The 15080-nt window shown below is 39.5% G+C and overlaps 1 pseudogene; it reads right to left on the bottom strand.

Moving 5' to 3' along the window:
• Positions 1 to 6170: 6170 nt before the first annotated feature.
• Positions 6171 to 8994, bottom strand: LOC104601078 (L-type lectin-domain containing receptor kinase SIT2 pseudogene; annotated as a pseudogene).
• Positions 8995 to 15080: the final 6086 nt, after the last annotated feature.

The raw sequence follows: 15080 nt of genomic DNA, 5'->3' as shown, positions 1-15080 counted from the left end.
AAATTAGACGGTCCATGTCAACATGTCTCTCCTTTGAGAGAATCTATTTATCTAGTTTCTCCACTATTTGCATTTTTCTTATTTTCTTTTGTTTTAAAAATATAAAATAATAATCATTGCTTATCTTGATTAGATTAATAAAATTGCACACTATTAGAGAGAGACCTTTGGGTTTTCTAAGACCTCTTATTTTGTTATTTTAATGCTTTTTATTATTACATTTAAGAGAGAGAGAGAGAGAAAGAATAGTAATAATATAAATCAATGTTTTTAAAATCGAACTGAACAACGAATTGGTTAGAGGTTTGGTTCTTGAGTCGAACGGTTTGACTGTTTGAATCGAATAGATGCATGTTCTAACAAAAAATAAAAATAAAAAACAACCAAAACCGTTGGACGGTTCAAACGGTTTGACTGCTTGGGTCAGTGGTTTGCTGACCAAATCAACAATTTTTGGCAAAATAATGGTTCTGGAGTAAAACGGAACCGGTCGCCTAACCAGTTCCCAGTTTTTCTGGCCTGGTCTATTGTTGAAAACCATTATATAAATCAAATAATATAAATAGGTTGAGGTTAAACAATAAAAAATTATTAATCTAAAAAACCCAAAAACTTTCACTAAAAAAAAATTTAACAAAAGTTAGTATATATTAAAAATGTGTTTCAATTCCACTTAAAAATCCAACTTAATAAATGCTAATAAAAATAAGAAATTTAAATATAAACAATATTAATTGATAGTTTTAATAATATTATTAGATTACATATGAGTTAAGACCTTAATAAACACTAATAAAAAATATTAATTGATAGTTTTAAAATACCAACAATTAATTAAAATTCAAAAAAATATAAAAAAACATAATTAATATACCAAAAATAATTAAAAATATTTAAAGTTAACAATATTTTATATTAATAAGGATATTTACTAAAAAATAATTAATAGTATTTTATTACTAAAAAATAACAAAAAATTAGTAAAAAAATAGCCAAGCCATAAATTAATGAAAAATATTGAAAATTAGTTGTATCTTTTATTAACTATGGTATTTATTTAGTTATTTAATTTATTTTTATTGAAAGCAAATGCAAATTAATTTTGTAGTGACTAATATGTAAAAATAAATGATGAGAATATTGGAAACTATTGAAAAAATACTCATATAAAAAATTACTAAATAATAATGAAAAGAAACCAAAAATTAATTAAAAATCCAAAAATTTTGAAAAACCTAAATCTTAGTTAAAATACTAAAAATAATTAAAAATTAAACTAGTTGTATTTTATTGCAAAAAATACTGAATAATAATGAAAAAATAATGTATTTTAATTATTAATAGTAATATAATTAACAATAACTATTTTTAAATTGTAATTCACAGTAATTATAATTTAAGCTATAAATAGTAGAAAATTACATTTAATTACCAATAAGTTATATTTAATTACCAAAAAATTACATTTAATTAGTTTTAGCCAAGAAATTTGCAATATTTATGAAAATATGATAATTTCTAGAAATTATTGTATTTTAAATAAATACGGTAATTTAATAATTACAATATTTTAACAGCTAACAAAATTTTAATAATTAATAATAATAAATAATAAATCATTTATAACTTAACTTAACTTGATTAGATCTATAAATTTGCAGGCTCAAGCAATTATTTTCTTTCAAGTTATATCTAGTTGAGATATGCACCATGCCCACACATTATTAGAGATAATCAAATCCAAAGTCTAATTGGGTATCAAACTTTTGGAGTCCAATGATGGCTTTAGCGGATAGGGCCCAAGCTAAACATCCCCTTATAATCTCAACTTGGAAGTTATATGCATATATGGTAAATATTATTATATAATATTTAAATAAAAAAATTTTATATTAATGTATGTAGAAATGTTATATATATTTTTTATACTAGACTAGAATTAAATAAAAATGTTAATTTATAAAAAATCATAGTTTTATAATTAACACGGGCCTCTTTATCAAAAGAAAATGTGCAAGCTCGAGCCTGAGCCCAGCCTGACCATCGGACCTAGATCTTGAGTCCGAGCCTAGCCCTTATATAAAGCCCAAAGCTCGAACCCAAGTTCAAAGCCCGATGTGTATAGAAAATGTCTTATTTTTTGTATACTTTTATAAACTAATAGTAGATTAATTTAGTAATCATTTAATAAATTAATAAACTAATTTATATTTCATAATAGTAAATTGATATTTATTAATAATTTAAAAAGCATATATATATATATTATTTATTATATATAACATAAGTACTTTTTTATATATGTAATAGTATCGGGCCAAGATTATTTGAGAAAGCTCAACCTCAAACCCACAAGCCTAAAATTTTGTCCAAGCTTGAAAAATAACAGGTCAGATCAGGCTGGGCCATCAGGTTACTTGGCCCATGAATAGGTCCAATTGTATATATAAACAATTATATACATCAAAAATCATATGAAATAAAAATTTAAACATCTTTTTCAATGTTTTTTTCTTAAATGGGCCTCTCATAATTTGGCCTGGTACGTGGCCTAGCTTGGCCCAAGGCTCGGCCCAGCACGACCCAGTTTACACCACTACTTGTACCTGTCCAATACTGGGGATGGGGTGGGGAAATTTGAGGATTCCCCATCCTTGATGAGGAGTGAGGTGCCTTGCCTTTGAACTTGCCCAACATTGAGGAGTGGTTGCCTTGTCTTGAACCCACCTAACACTAGGAATGGGGCAGGGATGGGGAATTGGGTAGAGTGTCTTGACTATGGGGTAGGGACAAGGATAGGGTGCCCCGCCCAGAACCCACCCCATTGTCATTCCTATATAATCGTGTGCATCGCACGGATCCCCACTATATATATATATATATATTATACATACATACATATATCAGGACATTCTCATGATGAATTTTGTTGAATTAAAGTTGAGTTAGAATTGTAGAAAAAAAAATAAGTTGAAATGTCTTATAAAATATATAAGAGCAGTTTGAGATTTTAGAAATGTTTTTAATTAAGGAACATTCCACAAAATTAACTAATGAAATGCAAGGTTTGTAAATATACGTGCCAATATACATTTTTTTTTTACATATACATTTATGTGAGTTTTTAGTGCATGCTGATTGACCAAATTGGATGGATCAGGAGATTCAGGCTTGACCTTAATATCGGCCTTCAACTCAATTATTAGGATTGGGCTTGGGTCAAAATTACTTATACTTCATTTGAAATATTATTTAATATCGGCCCACCTAAATTGCTCCCCTACAGTAAAATGTTATTTAATATTAGAATAAATTACTTATACTTCATTTGAAATTTCTGTCAAATGCATACCACTCCTAAGGTTTATCTAATAATAATTCACACCGTTAGTTGAAGAGAAGGAACAATAATATAATAGTTAAGGTCTGTTTGGTTTGTACTTGGAATCGGAATCAGAACCAAAATTTTTTGGAATTGGAATCAGAATGGTCCATTATTATAGTCTGTTTGGTTCAGACAGGAATGAGATTTCATTCCCAAGGGAGGGGCAGGGAATGGCCATTCCCTTAAATGGGGGAATACCATTCCAGTAGGAATGCGGATGAAATTCCGATTCCGCCCAACCAAACAATTGGAATCAGAATAGCCCATTCCGATTCCAGACTCCTATTCTCACAAACCAAATGGGGCCTTATTTTATTAAAAAGCTCTTAACAATAAACGTTAGTTTTTCCTCCAAATTAAAATATATATTTTGAAATTGGTATCATCTTAAATTTTCATTTCCACATAAATTTATGGTAGGAAAAATTTGTCCCTTTGAAAAGTATAAGGCTCAGTTTGAAAGGAAAAAAAATACAAATATGTAAAGTACAAATCCTTGTATTTTGGACTATTTTGTTTGCATTTATAATGTACATATTTATATTTATACTCTTTCCAAACTGAGCCTAAATGATAAAATTATTATCACATAACTTACAAGATATTTAAAAAAAAAAAGATATATGAACTTTAGAAATGTTATTAATTAAATGTGAAGTGATCACTTTCATTCACCAAAACTGAAGGCATGATAATGAAATGGGAGGCCTTAGTATTTGACGGAAAAAAACCCATGAACGCGTAACCCATGATCATAAAGTCTCCATTTTATCAAGGGGAGGGGCAATTTACCCATCCTCGCAGGGCACCCTTCCCTCCCTGATGCAATTGAGTCAAGTATGGAGACTGTTCTGGTGGAGAATTTAGGGGTGTCAATCGGACTGAGTTGGTCGAATATGAATCCATCACAAATAGACCCGATCCAGTCTAATCCAATGAATATACTCTGGACTATTTTGAATCAGTCCAATTCAATATAAATTGGTTCCAATCCAAATTTGGCCCATTGTCACCTGTATTCTTATCTTCTATCAAAAACCGGATATTGATTCAATCCTATCCAATTCAATATAATAGGGATGGACCAGGTCCAGTCCAATTAAATAAATACTTTAGATTAGATTGATCCAATTCAATGTATCTTATTGGTCCATCCAATCCGTCCAACTCTAAATCAATTTAAACGTGTTTAACTCAAAATCGATCCATTGACACCCCTGATGGGGACCAAGATGAAAATGAGAATAATTAGGATACCCGATCAGGTTTGGGGTTAGAGATGGGAAATGTGGTCCCTGCCCTGAAGCGGAGAGGGAACCATTGGTTCAAAGGATGTTTCATTCAATGATGTAACAGACTCACAGAGTATAGTGATTGAGGTACAAACCGAAACCGGCCTCCTACCGGAGTCACATAGAGATCCAATATGAAAGTGTGGCCGATCTATTAAAATGACTTTTGGTGGAATTTTTGGAATAACAACAAAAAGTAGCTAAACCCAGGGTCCACATATTCTGTGGAGTGTGGACAACCTAATAATAAGACGCTTGCCATATATAACATAAGCAGGCGTGAAAAATGTTTTATATTTTTCTCCATAGGTTGTGAAGCTAACTGTGGTGACCAATGTTTTCAACCTGCAATTGAATGCTGTCAGACCGCTTGATCTATTACTTGTCCAGGTTTTATTCGTACTGCTGATTCATCTGATTCCGGCTTACACATTAAGTATATTAATTCTCATTTTCTGTTTTTGTTTCGCATTTTTAGTCATTCCCATCATTAATAACTAAAATTTTTTATTTATTAAACTTTTTTGTTAATATAATGTATATTATAGATACATCAAATTTTATCTATTTTATATTTTTATTGTTTAATAAATGATATCACACTTTACCCATTTAACTTGAATGGTTGAATCATTGACCCTCTACCTAGAAAGAAAAAACTGTTCCATTTTGGGCTATTTTTTAAAACATTGGCAGTGACTGAGGGAAACCCTATCTGATACATGCCTATGATTTGGCCAATAAAAACTAATTGATTCATTGAACAAATAAAAAGAAGATCTACACCTTCTTAGGAGACAAAATTAGCATGGCTGTTGTAGAGTGTTAATCAAAGTCACAAGCAATTTCAAGTATAGAAAGCCCTAAAGTTTGGTTCATTAGAGGCTCCTAATAATAATTATCATGAGAGTTGTCAAGGCTCATTTCGGTAGGAGTTGTTCCATGATCATGGAACTTGAATGGTCCAAAGTCTCCTAATTAATCCCATTAGTTTGGTATAATAATGGAATACTTCTAACCTTGGCATTACACAGATCAAAAGTCTGCATCCTCGTTAGTTGAAGTTAGTTATTAAATAAATATGTATTGAAATGGTGGAGTCTACATCCTCGTCAGAATTTAAACTTATCTGATAAATGGGAAATCGTTTTCTCAATGGAATTGGTACAACAGATCAAAAGTCTACTTTTGTGGCTTTGGAGGCCTTCAACAAATTCTAGAGGAAAAAGGAATAATTATAATTTTAAATGGGGTCCATCTATGTACTCACGAGTCAGGACTCTCTTGCCTTGTATCAAAAGGGAGGAAAGTTGAAAATTCTCTACAAGCAGCTGAAAAGATAAAAGACATATCCCCAAAACAAATTTATTGCTTTGAAGGTTTCTTCCACATGTGTATGGACGTTGATAGTTATTGTCTTTTTCTGTGCATTAGAAAAATGGAAAACAAATTAAGGAGGAGCTGTTCTTTCAACATTTAAAGAACATAAACTATTCTTGCAATTGGGTCTTTCGCTTTGTTTTTTCCCCTCTATTTCTTTCTTTTCAGTCCTTAAATCACAAAGAACACAAAAGCCCCTGTGGCTGTATTTAAGTTGGCATCAAAAAATTGAAAAAAGATTACATGGTGAACAGATTCATTCAGCGGCCATCGATGAGGATTGAATCGATTCTAGACAATGTTTGAACCGGCGTCTTCCCAATCAATATTGTCGGGTATGACACCACATAATGACCAAATCTTTGTTCACTTGCAGAAGCCACGACAGCAGTACTACAGACATCGAATGGTGATACATTGGGCAAAGTAGCAACCCCATCCAAATATTGCAGGATCTGTCTCATGGTGGGTCTACAGGTGGGCAGAGGGTGTGAACATAGCAGCCCCAGTTTCAAAACTAATTCCATTTCCTCCACCACATAATCGTCGCCCAGTCGTGGATCTCTCGTCTCAAGAATTGCTCCTTTCTTCCAGGATTCTGTCACCCAATCTACCAAAATCATTTCCTCCGGCAATGCTCGCATCTCTACGGGTCGCCGGCCACAAGCAACCTCGAGCATTAAGGCCCCAAAAGCGAACACATCAGTGATTGTAGTTGCCTTGCCGGTTCTAGTAAGCTCTGGTGCAAGATAGCCCAGAGTGCCAACCACATGAGTGGTTTGAGGGTTGGCTCCGTGATCATATAATCTCGCAAGCCCGAAATCACCCAATCTCCCGTTCATATCCTCATCCAATAGAACATTACCAGCCTTGACATCTCTGTGTAGGACAACCTGTTCCCACTCTTCATGCAGGTACAGAAGACCAGATGCTACGTCTCTGATGATTTTGTACCTTTGAAACCAACTAAGGTTAGGCCTCTCATTGGTAAACAAGAACTTGTCGAGGCTACCATTAGACATGTAGTCATAGACCAAGATGAGCTCTCCTTTTCGTCGGCAATAGCCGAGTAGCTGCACCAAGTTTCTGTGTCGCAGCCTTCCCATGCTTGCAATCTCCGCCACAAATCCTTTCATCCCTTGTTTTGAGTCGTGGGTGATTCGCTTCACTGCGATCTGTGTGTTGGAGGCTGCCGGTAGCACTCCTCTGTAAACCCTTCCCGACCCTCCAACACCCAGAAGTTCTTTGTCCCGGAATCCTTTGGTGGCTCTATACAAGTCCTTGTATGAGAACCTATGAGGCCCATACTCCTGCTCCCAATCTTCACGTACTTCTGCATATTTCTTTCTCCTGATTATGTATATGCCCCCCATCGTTGCTATAAGTAGAGCTGCTACTGTCATCAATGGCAGCCCGATTTTCAAAAGTCGTTGCTTTGCCTTGGACTCTCTTAGAATTGGAAGTGAAGGAAGACGAGATAGTTCTAGCCTTTGTGCTTGGCCATTTCTGCTGAAACTCCACCCTAAAATATAATGGGAGCTTGCAACCGCACCAGTAGATGAAGAGAAACCAACATACATAGAATCTACAAAAACCGAAGAAAGATCTATGGAAGTCGACAACAGAGGAAGGTCTGGTTTTGGGTTAGCCAAAGGAGCCAATGTTACATTGAGTTGCTGCTTCACCCCATCATACTCTATCCAAACCTGTATAGGATCTCCACTTACGAGGACCAGACTCTTATTCTTCCCTTCTTCGCTCCAGTAATAAGCCGCTGGAGCCGCTTTGATCGACCTTGGGCTGTTTACATCGATCCCCACATGGTTATCATCTATATCAGAAAATTCAGGGCTAAGAATGGTGTCTAACTCGATGGCGAACACTTGATTATTGGAAGAGTTTCCATTGTTAGTCGGCAAATTAAAGAGCCCCAGATACTGGCTTGCGACAGCCCCTGAGAACTCCAAGGAAGGCGAGAAAGCGAAGGCGATTCCATGGCCACTGACGTTAGTCGCCCCGCGAACCATAGCGAATACGAATGTGGTAGAAAAGGAGAGAGACCGAGAATACTCAGCTGAAGAAGACTTGTTAAATTCCAAAGGAATTGGGTAGAAAGCACGACCTATTATTTGCTTGGACGTATTGGTTAGCTGCAAAAGACCAGTGGGATGGATAACAGCGGTTCCACCCAGGCGCAGATTGGCTCTTTGGAAGCCATTACAGACGAAACTGCCATTGTCCTGGGCTAAGGCTACGACGGCATTCATAGAAACGAAGAGCAGTAGCAGGGATTCGAGCAATGGGAGATCTATAGCCATTGGCAGGAGGGAAAAGGTTCCTCCTTTTTTTCTTTACGACAAAATGGGCTTTTTATTGTAGAATCATCGCAATGACTCCAAAATCTTCAATGCATATATGCGTACTCAAAATTTCAAACTCGTTGTTTTATCAATTCCCTCTTAAGACATGGGGATGAATTGGTCGTTAGTCTTACGTTGAAGATTGAAAATTCAACTACTCTCAATTTAAATCTGTAGGAAGGAAGGTAGATGAACAGCGTAGAAACTCTGACTGGATCTGGATGCGTTGTACATACTAGAAGTCTAGAACAACGTTTGGTTCGCCGTCCCTAGCTACGTACGATAACAATTGTTTTTCCAGTCTCCGTTACGTTTTTATTGTTATTATTATTATTATTATTATTAATACCACCCCATTTGGTCAATTTTATTAAGAAAGTACAGCAGAAATATCAACGTGATTTCCCTTAATTTCCATGTACTGCTAATTCGTTTTCTCCTGCCCGTGAATATCGTTGAGTGATTCAAGTACATTTCATTTTTGGTAAGCAAAATTAATAAGTCCTCGTTGGCGTTACCCTTAGCAATTGTGTTCAGAAATTACCACTTCTCACTGTTTTTTTATTCCCCACTTAAAAGTTGTTATACAATGAATGTTTTAATCAAATATCGCATCATGTGTACTAGTAAATTTTAGTGTAAATGAGTAAATGATTTACCTAGAGGTTGTTTGGTAGATAAATTTTTTCTACGAGATAGAATCTGCTTTAAACGTTTTGTACTATTTTTTATACTTCAGCACCATTAGGCGCCACTAGACGCCATATAAGCCAAACAGTAAAAAATATAAAAAAAAAAACGTTAAAATTGGTGTTTTCTTGATAATCAATTTGTTGTTGGCACTGTTTCTTCCAAAAGGTACATGGATACCAAACACCATCCTGAGGCTTCCCTTTATTCCCCTACAGGTGGATTTTAAGTGTTTGGTCTATTTTAGGGGAAAACTGGCCTTAAACCGACTTCTCTAAACCAGTTTCAAAGAAAAAAAACGACCAAAGATATAGACCTATACGCCTTTACTGGAGTATCAGCCTATCAAGGACCCATCAACTTACCTGCCCCTACATTTTGAAAAACAAATGAGACCTAAATTTTACAAAGAAATGCTGTAAATTATTGTTCTATTATTGATTATGATTCAAAACATTAAGGCGTTTTGTGTTTTGATACAAATACCTCTATGAATGGAATTCCAATTAGCTGAATGCTTTGGCTGTTCAGCTGACTAGCTGTGGAACCAATGATGAAATTGTACGTCAATAATAAATTCATGGGCCCACTGTAAAAGGTGCATGCGGGCCCATGTATTTTTTTAACTGTTCAGCCGGCTGCAGAACCATGTTAGTAATAAATTAATGGGCCTCACTGTAAAGATGTGGACCCCATGTATTTAAATATTAATATGAAATATTATCATTGATTCCATAGTCCGCTAAACAGCTAAAACTTTAGCTCTTGCTGAACAGCCAAAGCGTTCAGCTAAACCTTACTCCCCCCGTGAATGACGACTCATAGGTGTGCCCAAATAATTCCCCTTCTCTTAGGTTTTTCAGTAAAAGAGAAAATGTTCCCTACCTCCCGTCTCCTCTATCCTAACTTCCTAGCTAAGACCTTGTATAATGGAGAAATGGGAAAATTCTGCCAGAAAGTCAGAAGCTTTCCCCTTATATATCCACCTAGTGACCTAGACAAGGTCAGCAATCATCTAACAGTGTTTTGCTATTCTTATTTGTTCTACTTTGACAATGATAAAGAAACTATAATTAAAAATATATCGAAAATTCAGAGGCCATAAGACAATATCAGGACCCAAAACAAAGGTCTTATACGTCTGGTTTGATATCCTATTGTTTTATTTATTTATTTATTTTTTGAATGCACATTGACGTACAAATTTCATATTATGATAAATTGATAATGGCGCTATGGCAATATTTAATTTATTTCTTTTAGCTAACCCGGAGCCTGAGTCATAAAGAACAATGTCAAACTTGTCACCTGTCCCGCTGCCACCAGGGGTTGGGGGTATAAGGGGATGAAGGATGGACTATTTCCAAGACATTCTAATCCTCCACAAAATGTTCATCACCTTGGATGATGCCTCAAATCGCACACGATTTGCTGTGAATTTGTGAATTTATGCAGGTGTATGAATCTTGTCACAAGTAAACACACAAGTGTTTCGTACACTTAAACCAACACATTAGTGTTCCAATGTTTCATACACAAGCCCCATGTATGGAATGACTCTGGATCTCCTGTCTACAAGAACTCTATCCATGCCTACTCACAATACACTATCCCCGTGAATTGGAAACATTTCCCCCTGGTTACGTGTGTTGTATACACATGGGGCTATATGCAATGAGTTCATCTTCAGTCAAGGCAAATTAAAGTCCGTTCTAACAGCCTTTACAGCCTTGGGTTGGGATTAATTCATTGGAGATATTTCCAATGCAAGGTTGCAAGGGGCCGATTGAATTATGCGAACACCAATTAACTTGCCTGGATGGAAGCCAAACAATGAATTACAATATCTATTATTGGCGGGCCCCATGATCAATTAAATAACAATAAATTATAATATTTTATGATCATTTCTAAAAAATTATTGAAATTTCTATTGATTAGTAGTAATGTATAGTAGATTAATTATTTACAATAATAATAAATTAAAGTAAATTATTAACTTTTTAAGCCTAAATTATTTACTATTAATCAAAGTAATTGTAATTATAGTAAATTACATTATTTTTTAATTAAAAGTAAACATTTGTTGTTAAAAAATGTAAAACCCGGTATGGTCAAAGTCAACCAAGTGGTCTAGATCAGTGTAGATGGACTTAATAATTTTCCTAAATTATTTAATAATTATTTATTGAAACAATAATAATAATAATAATAATGATGTTGATGATGATGATGGATTGTTATTTAAATAATTATGAAACAATTTCTGATAGATTAATTTCCTATTTTTTTAATAATTATTTAGTTGAATAATAATAATAATAATAATAATAATAATGGATTATTATTGAAATAGTTTTGGAGAATACTTCTTTCATAGACTAGTTTCTTAATTTTTTTAATTACTTATGATGGAGGAAGATTTGGCCCGACCTCTTGGCCACCCAACACGTGGAAGCAACCGAGGGTGACCTGGCAGGAGCGACAGCTCGACACGGCAGTGCACTCAAGGCACGAGCTCCGAGAGGAAGAACCAGCGGTCCGAGCTCCCCAAAAGGAGCCCGAACTCTCCCTTTGACCCCGAGCCTTACAAGGAGCGCAAAGGGCATCAACCCGAACTGGCCCACCCCAGGGCAGTTCGGGCCACACTTCTATCCGAACTCAAGACTTCACCTCGCACACCACTCTGACACTTCGTCTCCAGGCCGCCGAACTGAACAACCGTACCTCACCAAAGGAGTCTATATCCTGAGGCGGCGCGCTTGACTGACTTAGGATCTGACGCTTGACAGCCGCACTTCAACGACCACTTGCCACCGCCACCTCCAGTTACAGAGACGGCTCCAACAAAGAGAGCGATGGCGGTTGTCTGCCCCAACAGAGGTGATGACACCCGAACTGGCAGAAGTGCAGAGGTAATGATATCCGACCTGACAAGAGCTTGGGAGTGAGTGCGTGAAGTGGTTATAAAAGGCCCTCTTCCCCCCACGAATGAAGGTACGTGATAACTTTGCGCCATCTGATTTTTTATCTTGCCTTTGAGAAAATACTAACTTGAGCTTCAGAGCACTCTCACCGGATTCCTCCCCGGAGACTACTTGCTTTCTTCCCCATTTCAGGCACCTTTTGCTCCAGTCAGAGGCAAGATCGTTGACAGCTAGGACCGACCGGATTGCGCTCCATCAATTGGCGTCGTCTGTGGGAACGCTTCTAAAAGCCTCCCTCTAAAACTTTCATAGCACTTTTTTTCCAAGAAACCCCAACACCCATGGCCTCTTCCAGCAATGCCGGACGTAGCACGGAGATGAACGCCACCGGGGAACAACTTCAAGTCCCTGTGGTGTGCATCGGACAGTTCACCATCCCCCTTCCGGTGGATGGGATCCCCAGCCTGAATGCGCCATGAACAGTGGCGCCCGTGAATCTTCCCGCCATGAACGTCCCCCTTCCTCCCTCTGTTGGAACCACCTTTGCTGAACCAACCATTGTTCCCCCGGCAACTAGCCAAAACCAGCTTGATGACCTGGTGCATGGCATGCGGGCCATCCAAGCCCAAATGCAGTAGGTTTAACAACATCAAATCTACCAGCAGCAGATGCTGCACCATGTATCCCAATACCACTACCAGCAGCAATTCCCCCAACTGCCTCAAAGTCAGCCACAGCTCCCACCTTGGCACCCCGCCGTTAGGCGAGCCAAGCCCTCCCCTCAAGGCGGGCACTCCCACTAGGAGGCTTCCCAAGCTTGGGCCTCCTAGGCTCGGAGCCCCTCTAGAAGCCAGGTTTCATCCCCCGGCAAGAGAGAGAGCGGCTGCCCCCACCTCGCCACACACCGGTGGACCAGGAACCCGATCCATCAAGTCAGCATCACCTCGGCGCTCTCAGGACGGGCCCTTGTACACCGAAAACCGGTTCAGCGCCTTAGCCGCGGACTACCTCCAGCAGTCTAGGCCTATCGAGCTCGGGAACACCGAGGCAAGCAGTGCCAACGCCGGGCCTTCCAAGCAGCAGAGGCACCGCCGGCGAAGCCGCCAAACTGCAACCTGCGTCCTGCTCGAGCTCCGGGGCGAAGAAGCGAGCTCGGACGAGGTAAAGGCTGCCCCTATCCTCTCAGTCCCTTCCCCCCTGTCATCAGAACTCCTTGCAGTTCCTACCACCTTCAGAGGAGTGGCTCGCACCTGGTACAGGAACCTGGCCCCCGGATCAATAAGGAGCTGGGCCCAGTTCGTGCAGGTCTTCACCGCGCACTTCGTCACCAGAAAGCAGTGCCCCCGAACCGAGGAGAGCCTCCTCGGCATGGTCCAGAAGGAAGGGGAGCCCATCCACAGCTACATCAAGCGGTTTAACGACGCATGCCTACAGATCCCACGCCTGGACCCCGTAGTTCAGCTCGTGACGGCCAAGATGGGGGTGACACACAAGGAGTTCAAGTGGCACATAGTGGCCAACCAGCCCGCGACCATTGCTGAGTTCCTTAAGCTCGCGGACAAGTTCATGCGAACGGAGGAGGAGATCAACCAAAGGAATGGGGGTGGGTTTGAGAAAAGAAAGAGAGAGGAACTCCCCAATCAAGGAGACAACTGGAAGGATCCAGCTCGAGCGCCGAAACCGAGCCAGCCGTCCGAGCTCCCATGGCAGGTCGAACAGACTACACGCCCTTGAACACGAAGCGGGCTGAGATCTTGATGACGATCAAAGACGCCCCGTACGTAAAGTGGCCACCCCGCCTAAAAGGGAACCCAAACGAGAGGAACAAGAACTTGTACTGCAGTTTCCATAGAGACCACGGTCATAGTTCCCATGGCAGGTCGGCAAGGGGAGCACGGTAAGGATGCTCCTGAGTCCAGCAGCAGGCCGACCGAACAGTCGCAAAGACAACCTCCAGAAGAGAGGCCAGTTCGGGGAACCATCCATGTGATAGTGGGAGGTTCGGTAGTAGCGGGTTGTACTTCGGCAGCGGCTCGAGCGTCAGTTCGCGAAGCTGCCCGAGAAGAGCAGAACTCTCCGAAGAGGTCGAAGACGGAGGAATCGATTTTCTTCACGAAAGACGATGCACGGGGGGTCCACTACCCCCACGATGATGCGCTTGTCATAAAACTAAGGATCAACGACTTCGAAGTCAGGCGCATGCTTGTTGATTCAGGCAGCTCGGCGAACATTCTCTTCAAGTCGGCATTTGACCAGCTTCAGTTGCGGAGAAGCGAGTTGAAGCCCGCAAACACTCCTCTGGCGGGCTTTAGCGGAGAGGAAGTCAGGCCCCTCGGGAAAGTGACAGTACCTGTGGAAGTCGGCACATGGCCCTGTGCGGTCAGACTTAACCACGATTTCCTGGTGGTCACGACCCCCTCCCCATACAATGCCATAATAGGGCGGCCAATCACTCATGTCCTACGGGCAGTGGTCTCCACCTACTACTTGGAAATGAAGTTTCCTACAGATTTCGGTGTGGGAGTAGCACAGGGCGACCAGCTCGAGTCCTGCAAGTGCTATGTTGCCGCCCTGAAGGGAAAAACCAAGGTAGCCGACGAAACGGTCGGACGCTACAGATCGCCCACAGAAGAAACGAGCTGCGCCCACAGAAGAAACGGTCGCGATCCCAACTTTAGATGCGGACCCAGCTCGAACGCTACAGATCGGTGCTTCCGTCCAGGAACCTCTATGATTCGAACCGGTAAGTTTCTTACTTCAAAATTTAGATATTTTTGCATGGTCTGCGGCCGATATGCCCGGTATTGACCCCAGCCTTATAACTCACAAACTTAATACCGATCTTGAAGTTAGGCACGTTAGACAAAAGAAACGCAACCTAGCCCTGGAGCGATGGAAAGCAGTCGACGAGGAGGTCGCGAAGCTTCTCGCAGCCAACTTCGTGAGAGAAGTCCATTACCCGAGCTGGGTAGCCAACCCCGTTCTGGTAAAGAAGACCAACGACAAGTGGTGCATGTGCGTCGACTACACCGACCTGAACCAGCCT

Source organism: Nelumbo nucifera, chromosome 2 (genome assembly GCF_055504915.1).
Source record: "Nelumbo nucifera cultivar China Antique chromosome 2, China Antique-T2T, whole genome shotgun sequence".
Taxonomy (NCBI): Eukaryota; Viridiplantae; Streptophyta; class Magnoliopsida; order Proteales; family Nelumbonaceae; genus Nelumbo; species Nelumbo nucifera.
The sequence above is the reverse complement of the archived record's forward strand: the minus strand, read 5'-3'. Positions and strand labels throughout refer to the sequence as shown.